The sequence below is a fragment of the Anguilla rostrata genome, chromosome 2 (assembly GCF_018555375.3).
Source record: "Anguilla rostrata isolate EN2019 chromosome 2, ASM1855537v3, whole genome shotgun sequence".
In the NCBI taxonomy this organism is placed as follows: domain Eukaryota; kingdom Metazoa; phylum Chordata; class Actinopteri; order Anguilliformes; family Anguillidae; genus Anguilla; species Anguilla rostrata.
The window spans coordinates 11,235,703-11,254,568 of record NC_057934.1 but is presented as its reverse complement, the minus strand read 5'-3'; the positions used below and the strand labels follow the sequence as shown (position 1 = coordinate 11,254,568).

At 41.2% G+C, this 18,866-nt stretch overlaps 1 protein-coding gene across 6 annotated transcripts in view; it reads right to left on the bottom strand.

Annotated features, from left to right (window-relative positions):
- Positions 1–18,866, bottom strand: part of sgms1b (sphingomyelin synthase 1b) — a 31,531-nt gene that overhangs the window by 8,149 nt on the left and 4,516 nt on the right. The window contains exon 1 of one of the 6 annotated variants that reach the window (XM_064319904.1): positions 7,088–7,915. The exons of 1 other annotated variant lie outside the window; for it this stretch is intronic. The gene's annotated coding sequence lies outside the window, so the exon portion shown is untranslated. Of the gene's footprint in view, positions 1–1,137; positions 1,916–4,491; positions 4,676–7,087; positions 7,916–18,866 lie in introns of those variants that run through there. 4 more of the 6 variants (XM_064319912.1, XM_064319907.1, XM_064319917.1 and 1 more) reach the window with 4 other exon arrangements.

Here is an 18,866-nt window from a genome sequence, read left to right as displayed (position 1 = left end):
CCGATGCTTCAGGTTACCAACTATAATAATTATGTAGTAGGCCTATTTATCAAAACTGAAAGTTCACCTTTAGAAAACTAATAATAATAAACAAAATGGTTCTTACTTTAAAATGCATAATTTGTATTGGTCTATTTATTTATATATTGCTTGATATCTGTTCGTCACGTTACAGTACATAACGTGCGACACTGAGTCCTGGAAAACACTTCACAAATTAGTCATCAACCCGCAACATGACTTGGAGCCGGGGCGGAACTAAAAGGGATAACAGGAAAAGCTATCCCGGGCAATAGCGGATCCAGGGAGCCCCTAGAAGTGTGCAGTGTTTCCTGCAGCGCCTTGACTAAGCCATTTCGGGGGGAAATACCCGAGCAGGACTGTTGGTCAAAATCGGGCAGCCCGAATTTTTATTTTCTTTTCGAAATAATATCTTCACTGTAAACCTAACCCCAAGCGCGATCTCAAATCCACGCCACCAAATATTTTTCCCCCTGCCTAAATGATTTCTAGAGCCATCCCTGCTTGGAGAGCTAACAAGATCACGCGAAAAAATGAGCTGTGAACATCACCAATGCGTTCTGGTTCAACACAAACATCCATGGGATTGGAATTATGACTATAGAAACGTATTGCGACTTTAAAAAAGACTGTAGGCTACTAATATCCACTGTTCAGCAAGTTCTCTGGTATATACTGCAAAGCATAGGTCATATATGAAAGTTTTATGTTATTGACAAAGTTCAAACTGGTAAATCGGGTTTTATTTCAGCGTGTTGCAAAAGAAACGTTAAAACTAACCGGACTCTACTCGGATTTACTCAATAGAATCTTTCCATTTTAACATTCACCTCATTTAAACTCCTTGAATAAAGTAAACATGTCTTAAAAGAAAACGCACGCTTTTATTCTCTTTGCTAATACAGTGGCAAAGACTGAAACATGTTCCAAAGCTTACACGGCACGTGGTTGGGCACCGTTCATTTTTTTTTAAAGACACCGACAACGTAATCATTCCGCTTTCTGAACTCAACTGGGCTTTCTAACCGAACAGACATCCAATATGGAAACAAGAACATTAGGTAACGTCAAAAACTGCGGATTCAGATTCATAAGAAAACATGCCGTTTACTGTACCTTGCAATTCATTCTCACTTACATTGTGTCCGATTGAAAATAACGGAAGCCTTCAAATTCAACAGGTGGTTTTAACATGAACCACAAAACGACTGCACGACTTCAGAACATGTATCCTTCTAAAAATCCGACAGTTGGGGTAGTACCGGCAGAATACAAGTTATCGACAATGAAGACGTGTAGCCTATGCTGTTCTTCAACTTGTACAGTTCATCTGCTCGGCAGACAGTATACGCACAGACTCCACGAGACGTTCAAGAACTCGTGAGTGCATGTTAAGCAAGGGTGTGGCAGATCTGTTTACAAATCTACGCTTGAGGGCAGGGGGAGGGGGCGTCTTGAAAATAAAACGATTTATTGCGTTTCAAACCTAAAGATTGCGGTCTCGTGGTTCTGAATGCCGACAAATGTTATTTCATTCTGTTAAATTCAGGATGTATTGTCAGTTGTGTCAATGTGGAAATTTCCTTTGCCAGGTTGCTATCAGGCTGATTCATCGAGTTGCTGACTGCTGTAATCCATGCCTAGCAGGTCTGATATTCAAATAAATTCTATTTTATTTCACATCTTGAGAAATCCAAGTTGCCTTTGAGCTTTACCGCAGAAATATTATTAGCCAAGAAACCAACTTGTTGACTCATCCCGCAGGGAAACTATGGTCCGTTGCTCAGATTCTTTTATCAAAAGATCTGGCTCCCTCCAGTGATGACACAGGCCACCCAAACGTTGGAAATGTTCAAGCATAGCCTTCTCTCAAGTCTAAAAGACCCTCCCATTTGGAGAAAGCAGAACCTACCAAATACATTTAAGAGGAAGTGGTTTAGATTTTTACGAAATTATATGAACAAAAGGAGACATTAAATATATATATATATTTTTAAATATTTGTTCTAGCCCAGCTGTAAGGAATTAATCATAAACTGAGCATACAAAACAATGCATTCAGATCCAGCATTTGATTGTCCTTACATCAGTAGTTTCTCAGTGACAAGAGAGTGATCCACTTGTGATTAGAAAGTGACCATTTTAACCAGGACTTTTGCCCACATTGACTAATTTTGTCCAGTACTAAAATAATACCACAGTATTATGACCACATGTTTTCTACTTAAAAGCGTGTCATCAAGCTGCAATCGTAAGTCTTGTAATACAGCGTTTCATTTGCATGTCTTTACTGCAAAACATTATCTAAACAACTTTCAAAGGATCCATTATACAACTCTGGAACCCTCCGGAGAGCTACAAGTCTACTAATCACTTGCATGTTGCTCTGGTTTATAGAATATTTAAAGCACATTAACTTGCTGCTTTGAGGGTCTCAGTTCTCCAACTAAAGAATGCATTAGCTAATGTTCAAACAGTATTCCTCAAACGTGACATCCACAGAAAATGTGTCCCAAGTATTGACAGGCTTTTATAACCTCCTTAATGGATTACTGTAAAAACATCAATATTTTGTGTCACATTTTCAGCCAAGACACTTTTTTTCTTGTGAGCAGTGTATGACAACTGCTTGGATTTCTTTTGCATGGTGTATGTAGCCAACTTTTGCTGTGGGAGACCATTTTTGTTTCAATATTTGACTGTTTTTGCTGCATTTGTGACCCATTGTTATGTTACATTTAAAATAGGCAGACCAAGAACTATAATATTATCATGGGGGAACAGAAAAGTACAGCCGAGTCACAGAAGCATGCCACCTTTAGGTCAGCCAACCTGGGTCTCGTCTTGCATCATACTGTATCTGAAAGGGAGCTAGGAGAAAGTTGCAGGCATGCCTGGAGGTAATATAAATACACAAAACAATGGGCACATTAATAAGTAATTGCACCTGGGCTAATGTAAACATGCAGTTACAGGCTACCTTTCCCCACACTTCCAAGAGTGATATCCACACCTGTGTTATACAGGGCAGAGAACTACTACACTGATATTACAATTTTCATGTTGGTATAAAAATACACTTTAATCAGTCATTTAAAATCCAAACAGTAACTCAGGAATGTAACATTCCACTCACACCACACAGGGAAATCAAGTGCTCACGAAATGCCCTGTTAAATGGTGAAATGAGAATGATAAGTTATTGGGGTTAAGTGCGTGATCGCCTCCCCCTAATAGCACCTCATAAAATAGGTGTTGATTACTTTCTTGGGATGAGACGATGCTAGCCTGGGCTATGTCATTGCATCATTAGCCATCCATCAAGGTTTGTGAATTGTTCATAACCACAAAACTTTTAAAAATAAACCGTTTTTAATGTAGAAGTTAGACACAGGCAGCAAGTATCAAACAATTAGAGAAAACATTGCAAACTTTTAAGAATGTATTCCTAGTGCTTATTACATCACTCAAAAACAATAGCGGATTTTTGATGATATTTCAGATTCTGATAAACACATTACTTCACAAGTCTTCCACATAAACAAAGCCATTTACAAAAAAACATTTAAACACTAGACTGGTACGATTTTAAGTTAAAATCGTTGTAAATACCCCAACTCCTGCAGTATATTAAGTATTCCTAAAAGCCAGGAAAATAGCTCCAACTGCGAATGATGTTACGTTGCTCTCAGCTCACCCGGTGGCCCAACAGCTCAAAGCCCTAAAATGGCATCTGCGCAAGATTTACAAATGTTTAAACTGGCCGCCTCGCACACAGAGCGAAGGGGAGAGGGGAACCAGATGCTATGTTCGGCAGTGGAAGTGGGACTCTGAAGGCTGATATAGATCAGGAACCAGGAAAAGCGTGGAGTTCAGCCTGACGCTTCCCACATGGTCCCATAAAAGTGACGGGAGGAGACGATTCCCAAGGGGACCTCGAGGTTCGCCATCCCAAACCACGTGGCTATCCACTGGCCTTTTGCAGCACACCGTTTGCTGTGTAGCAGAGACACCGTTAAACCTCAAGGTCTCTCAACGAATTAGAAATGGTTAAAGGAGGGGAAAAAAATTACGTAGCCACAGATGTCTTTCCACTTGGATGGAAGCGGTCCAAATTTTGAATACATAAAGCAACTGCTTTACTTGAACGCATAAAGCTGAAATTCAAAATAGATGAAGCAAGAGGCTACGTCTGCGTTACTTTAGCTCAGAATTTCATTCAACAATATCGAGAGCACAGCAACAGACAGATCAAATTCCAGCCGCAAGGTAGTCTCCCGGTAACATTTCATCTGGAAGATGATAATAATATGCATATTATGTAGCCTACCTTTGTGAAGCTTCTTCATGAAAAGCCCCTGGTTCTACCTCAAAATGTGTACTTGTTAGGCAAGCACACTGATATTTATTGAACTGGAGAGAATGTTTATGCATTTCACCCAACCAACGCTACTCAGTTACTTAACGTACCATAAGTGTTTCCCGTTGGCCTTTCTGAGAAACGCTGTCCATGCGTAGCGATGCCCTCATAGACTTCAGTTTGCCAAAACTGGCACTCAAATTTGGTAAACAAAATCTTCAAAGAATACCAAACAGTGGACTTCTCAAGACGCATGTGCTGTTCACCCATTCTCTCCTGTTGTGAGTGAAAACTCCCTTTCCTACTTGGGTGTCACCTTAAAAAAAAAGGGGGGGGGGGGGGAAGCGAGAGCAGCACAATGAGGGTTTCTGGAGGAGGGGAAGGAGCCAGAGAAGGGTAATGCGGATTCAGTCGGTGACAGTCCTGTAGCTTGGGTTACTGTTACACAAGCGTGGGAAAGGGAATCTGCTGCCAAGTCAGGCTCGTCTCACTGCGTGCATGGTTCGCGGATCAAACACCCAGTTTCTGCACCCGGAAGGGAAACTTCTGGAAACGGACACACAATAGCCCCCAGAGAACGCCGGTACTCTCACCAGAGATCAGGGTGGAGGGGCAGGGGGAGGGCAAGGCAGGACGTGTAAAACGCATACAACCATTTTTTACTGACGAGCCTTTTCACAGGACTTCCTGTCTCTGTGTCCAGCGTGTGACACTGGAAATGCTGCTGAATTGCAGGTAATTGTGAAGGCCCAATGGGATCATTTCAAGGAAATTGAAAGGTCCCACCTTTTATTCACTCGACGCTTCATCTTGTTGAAAATGTGCGTTAGTCCCAAATCTGAGGTCATGAGTCAGTTTAACAGAGTAGACTGGAATGAAAGTGAGAAAACATCACGCGTATTTTGGCAGTACGATTCTCTATACAGAGCCAATTGGTTACTTGAGGTTACTCATGGTATAGAGTGAGAACCACCCTTCACACTTGGTGAGGAAGTGAAAGCAAGCAAACCATACAATGGTAGCGTAGTTAAACATTTGCTTCACCCACTTGGTTTGACCCTGCTTTCATTCTGTGAACAAATAATGACTAATATTTAATGTGCAAGAGGGAATACTAGCTGATGGATCTGACCGATAAAAACCATGTGCAACAAGAAGTCATGTAAAAAAAAATATATTCATGCAATCCAATGTTTAGTGAGACACTGTAGTAGTAATTCTTCAGAACAAAACTTTTTTTAGAACATACTTCCAAAGGTCTGACATTTCAACATACAGCCCAATTATACATTATGATCTCCATCATTATCATTCACTTTTTGATCAAAAATTATGAATTAGTGAAATACTATATCTTTTCAAAGTCTGCTTTTTGCTCCTATGAATGTCAGCTTATTTTAATTATTAGCCCATGGCAGCTAGTTTCTGGTTAATGGAGTAATATCTTAACTCTCGAAAGCATTTAAGACGTGAAACACTAAGGCCCATGGTTCGCCTTCTTATTGTCAACATCGGCAAACTGAGCCGTTGTTTATTCTCCACCGCTGCCCTGTGTCACACAGGCACACAATGAAGTGCTGTCTAAAGCAGAGCACAAACAGAAAGGCTATAATAAATTCCCCTGCTTTCAAACGTCTGTTTAATAAGCGTAGACATCCATCAGCTGAACGTCACAGTAAATTTGAGCCATGCCAATCAGGTAGTGGCAGTGGAAAAATGCTGGCATCGTCGGCCTTAGCGACATGCATGTGCCTGTATCTTCGTGTTCCGATTCTGCCCAGTAAACAGCCAAAACCATCAGAATCCCTTTTTGATTCTAGGGTGATGAACCTGGGATTTAACCCAAATTAAGCAAACACTGAGTACCTTGAAATCTATATCAACTTGGCTAAAGTGGTCACCCTAAGCTCAAGTATTGCTACCAAGAATATACGCTCTCCCTCTTCACTGAATACATTTGATTTGTAAATAGTGGAAGTATTTCCTGTAATACAAAAACAGTGTCTGAACATCCTTGAAGAAAAACTCACAAATCACAGGTAGTCTAATTATAATGTAAAGCCCATTAACATGACAGTAGTTTTATAAATGTAAACTACAGAGAAAGACTGACTCCAGTATCTAGTATCCGGTTCAAAAAAAAGCATTAAAACAGTCTCATGGTAGCACTCCCAGTGGTTTCATCAAATATGGTTTCATCCTGAGCCACTCACACAAATAGCTTACATCTGTGATTCATCAAAACCATTCATTCATCAAGCAATGATTTTCCCTAAAAGAAAGAGTAAGAAAGAAATGGCATTGCTCTAAGCGTAAGCCTAGATGTAATTGTGACATAGCTCACAAAACAGAAAATGAGCTATCTTGCTCACCTCAAGTTACGGCATCTACATTTTGACCTCTTAAAGTAGTAAGCTGTAGCCATGAAAAAATACCACAATCCCCCCAAACAATGTACAGAGTACTACAAACTAAGATCAGTCACGCATATTGTGTTCTGGTGAGTAAATAGAAGCAGCATGATCACTCTCCCATGTACACTATTCATTAAAACCATCGTATAGGCTCATTAGCATATGACAAAAGCTAAAAAGCACATGCATAGTTGCTACAGAAAGTGAAATTAAAAGAGAAAGCTACTGGAAGCAATACAGAAACTCTTAAGAGCGAGCTTGGATCACGCGCACACAACAGACCGCTACCGACCTCAGGAAAAACAAACAGGAGGCACCTGGCGCACGAGGCTCCGCGTAAACTGTCAGTCGGCGTCCTCTTCCCCCAGTCAACACTCCGCTGGCCGTCGCTCCCCTCAGACGGAATATGTTAATCACTCCGCTGGATTTCAGCCTTTCCCCGTTTGGCTCCGGGGCTGAGCGCTTCGGGAGCCAGCCCCGCCCATCCGCCGAGAGCTTACGGGGAGCAAACGGCCTCGTTCATCCGACTGTTCCAAGCTAGCGATGCGTCATTCTGACTAGTTTCCCATTAACTTGTCATCCGCGAGACCGTTAGTAATGCTTTGGAAATGTTGCCTAGTTACGCCTCACAAACATGCAATCAGCAACCACTTAGAGGAAAAACTTAATATTAACCACGTTAACTTTGGCCAGAAAGTCATGAGCTTTCAAACTAGAGCCACTGCGAACAGAACGAGCTCATGTTTAGCTAAATACTCGGTATTCAGTGATAAGAAATAAACTGAAACTTTTATTTTTTTATTAACATTCACACACAGTTCTCACGTTTACAGAAATGTAGCGTCTTGTTGCATATCCGATCTCAAAAAAGTCACAATGCGCCCTGGCAAAACGCACAACCAGAGAGCTTTCAATAAAATATTAGTACTCAGATTATGTCCATAAAGTGCGCGGCGCAGTGGTGTTAAATATCCCAATGAAAACTATTTGAAAGCCACACTCTTCACCAAGTTCCTATTTCCCATTACTTGAACCACACTTTCTTTCAAAAAAGCAGTTTCCAGTTACAGAACTTGTATAGCCTTACTGAAAACAAACAAAAGACGCGCACAACGAGGGCGCTTCCTGCTCTCACCTAGATTAGGTTTCACACACCACACACACACCTAGGCCAATAATATTCACTCACCGACTGAACTGCGCACATCTACTTGAACATGTTTGTCTTTGGAAGAAATAGTTATCAGTGGAAAATTCCAGGTCTATCAGCTGATACTCCCCTACAGTAAAACAAGATGAGATGTCGGCTATACCACGTGGCAATAAATCATATCTAGCTGTACTGAAAAAGCATACTTGCTTCAGTGAGGAGTGGTGAGCGGTGACAAATTTTTTTCTCACCTCTAACTGGAAAGAGTATAGGAATGGATATAGTTCCCACACCATTAGCCTTAATGCGTCTAAAAAAGGACTATGCTGACTGATTAAGAAGAGATCAGAAAGTAAGTCGTTTTCCCCTCCGCTATTATAAACTCTTCACTCTGGTGTCCACTGAGGCTGCACATTTAATTTCACAGCAGCCTTTAGTGCTTAAGGCCATTCCAGTGCCCATTAGACATTAATCTAGCCATTCAAGCAAGAGCTCGGCCCAAAGGACACTTGGCGGCAGTGACAATTCGCTTGGCAATCTAACTCACTCCTCTCCTTTTCAAAGGGCTGTGTCTTAAGGCATTCAGGACGTGGAAAAGTTACGCCACCAACTGACACAAAAGAATAAAATAAAGGTTGTTATCGAAGTGAAATGGCCCGCATTCAGAACGCCATAAAATGCTTTTAAATATTAATGAGGAAAAATACAAAATTTGAACGAATTTCCTCTTATCATGCCATTAAATATTTAATTAATGATACAATGGAGTATAAATACACACAGCTGCATGTGAGGACACTGGAAAACCATGACCCCGTTCTGCTCCCGACAGAAACTGTGTGTGTGACCCACTAAATCTGCCACCAGCGTCATCTCTCCACTGTCAGATTGCGACGTGATTAGGCTTTACTAAAGCCACACAGAAAGAGGTGGACGTGAGGGGATTTACGTGGGGGAGGGGACTGGGCCACGTCACCAGCTGGCCTTCTTTCCCTGCGCGGCCGTAGTTTAGTTCCCTTGCTGGTCACGTGACCCCCGCGCCAGTTGGGGGGAGGGGGGGGGGGGGCAAGGCCGTATGCGTCGCAGAGCTGTTTACTCGCGTTAGGGTCTCTGGTGTAATTCCGTACTGTGCTAAGAGGAGAGGGTTCCTATTCCAGGACCTGACAATTAATCCTGCACGCTTCATTACGACTCAGGGCCCAGATGGAGGCCTGGCTTGCTGTACTTCTCAGAAGGAAATGAAGAATATTGTGTAGCTGAAAAAACACAGGTTCATTATGCTTTGTTAAGCAGGATTATACTTTTTTTTTAAAACTAAATAAGGCAGCTGCTTTCCAGGGAAGCCGTTTGGATAGTTTCCTGGAAAAAGGTTTGGCCTGTTGTCGTGTTACCCTTCAGCCTGTTGTCTGTGTGAAAAAAATACAGGCCAGCATCAAGCTCCAATCAATACATAGTGTGCACCATCCTCCATCTCTACTGTCAAAGCAACTCAGTTCCATTCCAAATACTCCTGCATTTTATTGCTTTTTTTTTCTTTTAGGCCAGCGTTATTTAACCATGCTACCCTTTGACTCCGGCTGCAAAACGTTTAGTTTTAAAGACACAACTCGCATGCATCAATCCTCACCGTTAAACCCAAGAAGGTTGCAAAAGCAGCTGGGTGTGATGTGCCAGGTTTGAGAAGGTAGTTCATGGGGGAGTACATTTAAAGAGAAAGGGTGGCCCGAATGAAATCTTCTAACTCTGCCAGCCATGACCTTTTCCAGCTGACTGATGGAGGACCCATGGTGCATTTAACGGGCAGTGTGGGCAGCCTCCCAGACGTGCCATCCGTGCATCTTCGCGAGACCGAGAAGACGGAATGTTCCGCGAAACTTCAGCCGCGGCGAAAGCTGCAACTTTCAGCGGTGTTAAGAATGCAAAGCTCTCGTCCCGCAGGTCAATGATGCATTCAGCATTGTCATTTGGCGAGCAGGATCGTTCCAGAACGTGTTCTGATTTCCAATTAGGCTGGAATTACAAGAACGCTAAGCGCTGTGGAATCTGAAACTACTAAATAAAATTGTAGGTCTAGAACGTGCAACTTATTGGACCGCACGTAAATACATCATATTATTTCTTCACACTGCATTTAAAATGTCCAGCTCATGAAACTTTAAAAGGAGGCCGAATAGAGCTTGCAGTGTGACATGTAGGCCAGTACATAACCGTGGCATGTTCATTTTCAGTAGTGTTGAAAATGAGGCTGGCTCACGGGGGAATGCACAGTTGCACACAGTCCCTCCTTGTGTTTCTGCCATTCCCGTCACTCACTGCTACACAGTCCTCCATTTTGGCTCCCCAAAATACACCAGTTACTCCCAATACTATGTACTGCCTGGGGACAGGCAGAAAACACAGCGATTATGGCAGAAAACACAATGGTGGTGTGCAAAACATTCATATCGGTGCACAGAAGGCTGCCGATGCATCCTGTTGTGCGTCGGTCTGAAATGCTAAAGCCACTGAAACCAAAAAACTGAAACACCTGAAAAACTTGTGACAGTGACAGTGGGACCATCCTGTGTACGTGTGTCTCTGGCTCATCACACTGTCTGTAGGCTGGGTGGGAAGACCAGGCCATGAAGCACACCAAGCGTACCAGCTGCGGCCTGGGGCAGGTCAGAGGTCACCGGTCAGGGCAGACGCAGACTAGGGGAGGCGGCCATTTTGCACATCTCACAGGCACGCGCTGCTACTTTTGGCTCTGAAATGAACCCCGAATCGCTGCTATTCTTGGCTGCTGAAACGGCCCGTATTTCAGAGCGACGGGCTGTGGACTCTCAGGGGGGGAGGTGCTTTCAGGGGGAGGTCTGAAGCGGGCTCCTGATTGCTTGAGTGTTTCCCGTCGGGGATTTCTCATTTATGACCTGCCGCGCGAGAGTGCCCGGGCCTCGGGTAATGGGGGCTCCCTGGGCTTATGGGTGTCGGCCGATTACGCTGCTGTGGGATCAATCACCTCGTTCATCACACCACTTTGTTTTTGTGAGCACCTAAATGGCCTCACTAATCAGCGCTGCTCAATTATTAAGAGGTACTCTAAATCTCTACGGCTACAAGACAGTATTCATACGTTCTTTGTATTGACTAATCAGTGGTACCAGTTAAGATCATTCAATACAACTTGAGCCTAACTGAATTAAGGTGTAGGCCCATTCCCACTGCTGTAGGTGTGTTAATCTTGGGCAGTTTAAATTCCCACAATAAAACAAAGAGGGAAAAATTCCACTCTGCAATGTAATAATTATCCCACTAATGGGGCAAATCTGAGATCAATAACGTCGGGTTCACTTCTACACTATGCTAGCGCTCTGCAGTTTGCACACCTGGATGGAGGCTGTGATTCGGAGGGTGAGTGACACAGCTGGGCCCCCACACTGCTCCAGAACAGCGTGTACCTGCTCTGCTCTCAGAGGGCCTCACTGTGTACCCGTCTCCAAAGGAATCAACCGCGGGGGGGGTGTGCTCTGTGCTGCTCAAAGAAAACAAGCGCAGGACCATGACTGTTCTGTCATCGTCCAAACTGAAGGTGCTGCAAAAGCTGTTTTCCAATCCTGCTGTCAGAGCCAGGGCTGGGGTTGCTCGTTTAAGTCAATGCGAGCCACTGTCGCTTGTTAAAGTGCGCTGAAAGCGATGCCGTTGTCCGGTTAGACAGTGGCTCCATTGGAGACGAGGGAACAATGCAATTGGGACCAGCAGTTCTGCTACTTCCTTCTCTGCTATGCAGCGGTCGGTCCATCTGTCATTCCCAAAGCCACCGCTGACTCACAATGACAGCCTATGTTGACATCAGCGTCACAGTGACAAAAAGAAATGTTGTTGTACAGCTTGCTCCCACTTGAAAACTCATGTCCAACAGAGGCCTGGCTCAAGAAGCAGTAGAGTCCTGTTCTCATAGACAATCAAAAAATGAAAGGAATTTACAGAATCACCAATTTTGCATGCAAGTTTTTAACATTATTTTGACATTCTAATACATCCACTGAAACATTTTGCACAAAGCACATTAGGCAATCTTGCTAATGTAGCTTGTCTTGAGAATGCTATACTGTAGGAATCGCCAACTGCAATAAGAATCTTCCTGAACTTCCAGCATGTACCTGAAGTGTTCGAATGTCAAGAAGAACACACAAAAAAGAACTATGCTCAAAAAAATGGAAATGAAAGGGGAATAGTGAAGGTAGTAATCATTAAAAGTTCGTGAGACGAAGACTCAGCCTACCTTTTAGTTTTCATGTGAGCGTTTTGAAAGAAAACAAAAACAGTTCATCAAGATCCTGATGATCAAATTATACCATTTTATTTAGTTTAACTAAATTGATCAGGCTGAATTCACAAACTCAACAAGAATGTGTCTGAGGTGAGCAGTCTGACGCGAATGTTCATCTGTGAGATTCTTGTGATCAAGACTATTAATGTTCAGGCGGGTTCACATACACACAATATGAAATAGCCAACTTGCATAAAAGAAAAGGTCAAACAACTCAGCTAAACAGAACACCTAAACTTCATTACCTATCTATAAATGTGCACTGCCTTAATAATCAAATTAATTTTAAAGATCTAAAAGAAGGGCAGTGAGCAAAGGTCAATGATCAATCCTTCAGACAAAGTTGATACCACCTTCAAGCACTTTATAATGGTTCCCGAAGTTATTTCAGAACCCCTGTCCAAACATGACCTTTTCAAAAGGCTGCATATAACAGGCGGACTTTCATTAGGCTGCAATTAGCCTTTACAGACAGTAATTACCCTTTTCATTGATTGCTCTTGATCTGGCTTGAGGATTGCCTTTTCCTTTCCATTTTCTGAATGCTCTTCTTAAATATTCAGATTAATCTGAACTTGCCAGATGCCTTATGTTCCATGTGGCCTTGACTGATGTGCCTCTTTTTAAGACGGTGGACCACACCATTCACATGCCATATGTGCTAAAAATCACAGTCAATCTGAGGCATGTCGGGACGATTTGTACCTCCTAAGATTATAGTTAATTTTGCATGTCCTGGGGGTTCTGTTGACTAAATTGCTCATCTTGTTCTATAGAGCACTACCAGCAATCAGTTGATACAGATTACTTGTGATCATACTACGGAAATGTATCCATATTAAGTCTCTGAACACGCTAGCCTAATCTTTTTCCTCTGTGAATGATAATGCACACTACCATTTATGGTCATTGTATCATTTATACAGAGCACACAAAGCAAAATGACTTCGAAAGTGGTCGCATTAACAACGGACACTGCATTTTTTTCCGAATGAAAATTTCAAAATGAGAGCTTTCTCAACCCGAGTAAATAAAAACACAAATCGCTCCTAGGGTTTTTTTTTTATGTTATTAGCCAGTGTAGCAAAAATTTGTTTTGGTCAGAGTGCCAAAACATTATTTGAATCTTCATCATCCCACTAATCTCGCCGTTTCATCTCACTTCTGTTACAAATGTCATAATAAAATGACAAATGACATCAATTTATTGTGTTAATATTGCGAGTTGGCGTATTATGGCAACCAAAAAAAAAAGTTCTTTTTATCAGAACACCAATGAATTACTGTAAAACAAAAAATTTTGAAATGTCTGGTGTTCCAAAGATGCAGCATTCCAGGGGCTAGCGTGACTACTGCTTCAACGGCGTTTACACACACACCTCACACACAAAAAAAGCTCAAACTTGTATGAAAGACAAATTATGTAGGGCCACTTAATTAAGCAAAACCGTTCTTAAAGCTAGAGGAGATTCAATGACAGTGGTTCCCCCACTGAATTCTACAGTTAATTAAGAAAAAGCACTGCAGCGAAGACCTCTGCAGGAGATCCGTGGGATGGTCCTTGGGGTTACAAATTGGAGCTTCAAACGAGCCGTGATGGCTATCTTATAGCCTAGTATCCAACAAATCACCCCAAACTTCATGTGCCTAGGGGCTCAGAGCCAGAGTACTGTTTCTTTATGCAATTCTAATTAATCCTCACAGAAAACCCCACCAGCTATGACAGCCAAGCAACAGAGCTCCAGGACTGTGATTTAATTAGAGCTCAAGTTAAGGGGCAATTTAAGAAGTTGCGGCTGCAGCTTCTAGCCCTATTAGCGTACAAATGAGCTCTCGCTGAAAGTCATAGCACAGATCCTCTGCTCATGGACACAAGTTGTTATTCAAAAACTACACCTGGTTCCACACACTGGAGTTTCACACAAAAACTGTACACTTGAATTGTGCACTGCACTCTTGTATGAAGCCTTGTGACATCATGAATGTTTCAAGAAACATGAAAACCAGCAATGAATTTAAACAGCACTGAAGATGCTATCCATACAGCTGAGCATAGAACACACATTCAGTGAACTCCACAGTGTTTGGGACAAAGACATTTTTTTTCTTGATTTGGCTCTGTACACCACAATTGTAGATTTGTATTCAGACAATTTACATGTGGTTAAAGTGCACATTCACAGCCTTTTTTAAAGGGTATTTTTATATACGTATGTAGCATGCAGAAATGACAGCACTTTTTATACATACCCTGCCCCCCCCATCCCCCCCCCCGCCCCAACATTATGGAGCACACTGTAATACCATCAAATAAATGTATTATCAGGGAGGTTAACTCTAATGTGCTATAAAGGCTAGGCTACTGCACTGTGGAGCTGCAGAGCTCTGAAAGAGGCTATGTGATTATTTATCACACATTTAGGCTATTTGAGTTTAAAGTGCAGGCCTAGAACTTCAAACACACATAATATATACATTTTATCCTAAAAAAATTTTTTTATTATTAATAATAATAATAATAATAATAATAATAAAAATAAAAATTCAAGAGAGCCAATGTAATCCAGTATTTTGTGAACTGTTCCAAATTATGGGAATTTGCTAAATCTATTAGGCTACACATGTTAGGCTAATTATCACACCTTACACTGTAGATCAGTTTCATTGTTTAAAAAAAACTTTTGTCCTATAAATGTTTAGGCTCAAAGTTCATATTTCACCAGTGTTCATTTACAGATATGTGAAATTTCACATACCTAACATTAACCCATTAGTTTTAAAAGGTCCGGTGCAGTGCCTAGCCACAGCCTTTCCTGTGAACTGAGCCACATATTTGGGTTACAGGCCACACGAAACCACAATGCCCACTAGCAGCAAGTACGTAGGGTAAGCACAGTCCGTAATATTATCCGCTACAGAGACCCTGATTACATTCACAGTGGTCGCTCATGTGCAAACAGTTTGATGGCCTGGTATGAAGGCAAATCTACAGTGAGGTTAAAGCTGTAGCACAAAACCAGCATTTAGGCCTATCAGGATTCAATCATTCCATCTAGGCCTACTCCATATAGGACCCAGAGCTAGGCTCACAGCTGAATACATAAGAATTCTATGACAAACTATTTTTATGGTTATAACTGTATAAAACATATTTTCCGTCTTATAACGCTGTCTCAGGTTTGCCAGTTGAATAACTTCATTTCCTAACAAGAGAAAGACCTGCCAGAAATTATATGTCTCCTCTTCAATGAATCATGATTCAAACGAATTGCATTGTAACAGGTGATCTTAGAAGTGGATATTTAAGTGTCCAGCTGTCTTTGAGGCCACTAGTTCCATGAAGCAATAAGACATACACAAAAGGAAGAAAATCCTTCTCTTAAAAAAAAACAATGTCTTCGCTCTTCTTCTAGTGAACACAGACAATTATTTGTTCTCCACTGCATTCACTGGAGGCACATTATAAATTAAATAATTAGGCCTACATAATACGTTTTAGCACAAAATACACTTGTTACCACGTTAACCAAAAACAGGCCATCCGGATTTGGATTTTAATTCGATTAGGATCGTGCTTCATCTAAATATTACAGCTATGAGGGATGTCTGTTCGTGCTAACTGCGTCAGCTGTAGAAAGCTGTGAGCAAGTTTAAATGTGCATGGCGTTCTCCGCTTCTCGCGGCAGTGTAGTATAATGGGTAAGGAGCTGGTCTTGTAACCTAAAGATCACAGGGCTGATTCCCAGGTAGGACACTGCCATTTTACCCCGATCAAGATACTTGCAATGCGTCAGTATAGGCTATATCCTGCTGTATAAATATAAATATAAATATATAAATGCTACGTAAAAAGTAGTGTAATTGTATGCTAAATTCCTGTAATGTAATGCTCGCAATGGAGCTGAAGTGTACTACTTGCATTGAGGCACACCACATAGATTCATGAGTGCCAAATGTGAAAGGAAATGACAAGTTTGATTTCCCCCTGCATATCATGCACCAGAGAAACCACTTCCTGTTCATGACCACCTAACTAGAGGGGGAAAATAAATTAAATTCTACATGTAAAAATATGTCCATAGCATAGGCCTAGATAGTTCAGTGAATGTAATGATATTCAAAAAATCCCATAATCAGAAAAGGAAATCTGTTGAAGTAGCTTTAATATGTACCACAGCAGTACATTATATACAAAAAACAACTTGCTGTAAAACATACTGATAATTCTACTAATGTAGTCAATATCTGTTTATAAAAATAACAGGCCTAATAATGATCAATTAATTAATAATAAATTTACCTTTCACAACAAACCAGTAGCCTATAAAGCAACTGAAGTTGCATTGCTGCAATAGGACCCAGCTTGACCAAAACATAGCCTAAGAGATAGGCTACTAACCATAAAAATACATCATTTATTACTTAAAATCATTCAGATCAACATCTACAGAAAATATAACTGCTATCACATGAATTTAAACACAGGGGTTTGCAAGGGCTTATATAACATGCAGACAAGCAACAGTGTGGAGCACAGATAACACAGATAGGCTACTAGGAGGTAGCTACTTTGAACATAATATGGCCTGCAGATTTTCTAAGACCACAGCTCAGCTTTAAATAAACTAATTTGACAGTCATTCTCAGGTGTCATATCACTGGACCATCTCCTCCAAGAAAGTGTTAATGCTTATTCTTCTAAAACATTTTGGCAGCTCAAGGTAAGCAATTAAAATGAGCCATCAACTTACACCCGCAATTTATCTCAGCTACCTAAACTTGTCATTGCCAACTGTTTTCAAGTTATCCAGAGCAGGTAAACACGTCACATCTGACATAACAACTCCCAAAACCAAAAGCAATTTCTTGCTTGTTTAGCTGATACATGATTACACTGTGCTTGTACAATACATTAGAAGATTAATAAGGTGTAACGTTTTCCCCATACTCATCAAGCTGCAAAGGAATATAAACTCTCAACTAGGTCTGAATTGATTATCCGTTCCATGATGGCAGTTAAATATGGATTACAAGTCCGGTAACTTGAGGGACTGTGCCAGTTTCCAGCTAAAATAAGTTTCTGTCTCAAAAAGCTTACATTTCAGGTGAAAATAGCCACCCAATGCCATTAGCCTAAGCCATGTTTTCCTTGAAATCCAACATACATGCAGTTTTCCCCCATTTAACAGTAACTGTAAAAGTATTTCTAAGTAATGAATGAATTAACTATTCTAATCTAACTATTCTTAACTGAAAAGCAGGATCACTTCAGCATGCAGCTCAGACCTTTATTTCGATACAGCTTCATTATTTTTATTTTATGAGTGATTTCCTAGTTTCTCTGAGTAACACTCAACAGGCCACATTATGGTTGTTGGCTAAAGAGGCTAAAAAAGGTGTTTTACAGAATTCACATTGCAGCATTAAGGTTCTGTACTAGGGATTTACTTTAGTTTACATTGTTTCGGATTGCAAGTGTTACTTATGTAAGCGTTTCTGTAATAACAGCCAATATGTGTAGACCTATAGTTATGTCACACTGGTCAATACTTCCACAAAAACAGTACACAACATATAGCACAGAGAGGCCAGTAAAAGAGCATGGGTTTATCTGGGCAAGTATTAGGCCTACCATGAGGTAATTAAAACTGACTTACCATAACCTTGACAATAATCTAAATCACATATCACCATTTTTAGATATGAATGCATGGTAATATTGATACAGAAAAGGCCTTACACAGTCAATGATTTGTTTATTTTCTTTCTAATGAAAGAATCAATGAGCTTTCTACATGAATCAATGCTTACTTTTCTAAGAGGCCTTGCCAGAGCTTCTCAGAGCTCAGGGGAAAACCAGAGCATGATTAGCAAGTTATCAATTCTGTCCCTTTCTGACATCAAAAACACAAACAAGCAGCTGCGCCAATCAAACCTAAACAGAGACTGATGGAGACCATTGGTGTACAGAACCAGAAGGCACCTGACAGAGTCAACCCACTGACTGAACCTGCAGTGAGTGTCCTTACCGAGGTTTGAGTCAGTAAATTGCATTAAAAGATTGCGCCTTCATAAATTTGTGGAGTCATGTGGACTGAATTTGTGGGCATGAGGGTTGTCAGGGTGACCGTGAGATGACATTATCCTCCTTGCATAAAATCAGATTAGGCTAAATAAAAGCAAGGTGGGCAGTCCCTGCCCAAACAATGGCATTCTCAAACGATCTGGGGTCATAGCCTTTCCACAGCCTTTGGCCCAGTTTCAATCTCACCAAAACATTGCAAAACACTCCAGAAAATGCTATTGTGGTCTAAATCTGTTCAAATCTTCTTTGGACAAAGCATGCTATGGTTATGCAATCTTGATTCTTTTTAAATGTGTATACTTACAAAATATATTTCCAAAATGGGAAAATGCACGTAGTCCTAAACAATACCATATTAATGCCAGTAGTTCATTTGTTTTTCGTGAGAAGACTAAGACCAAGACTATAATACAATATCACCGAGCAAGCCTTGACATTCACACTTGCCCAATTGTCTGGAGCAAGAACATTCTGCAGTTACGCAACTGAATTATTCACCTAGCTTGCCAGATTGTTAAAGTATGATT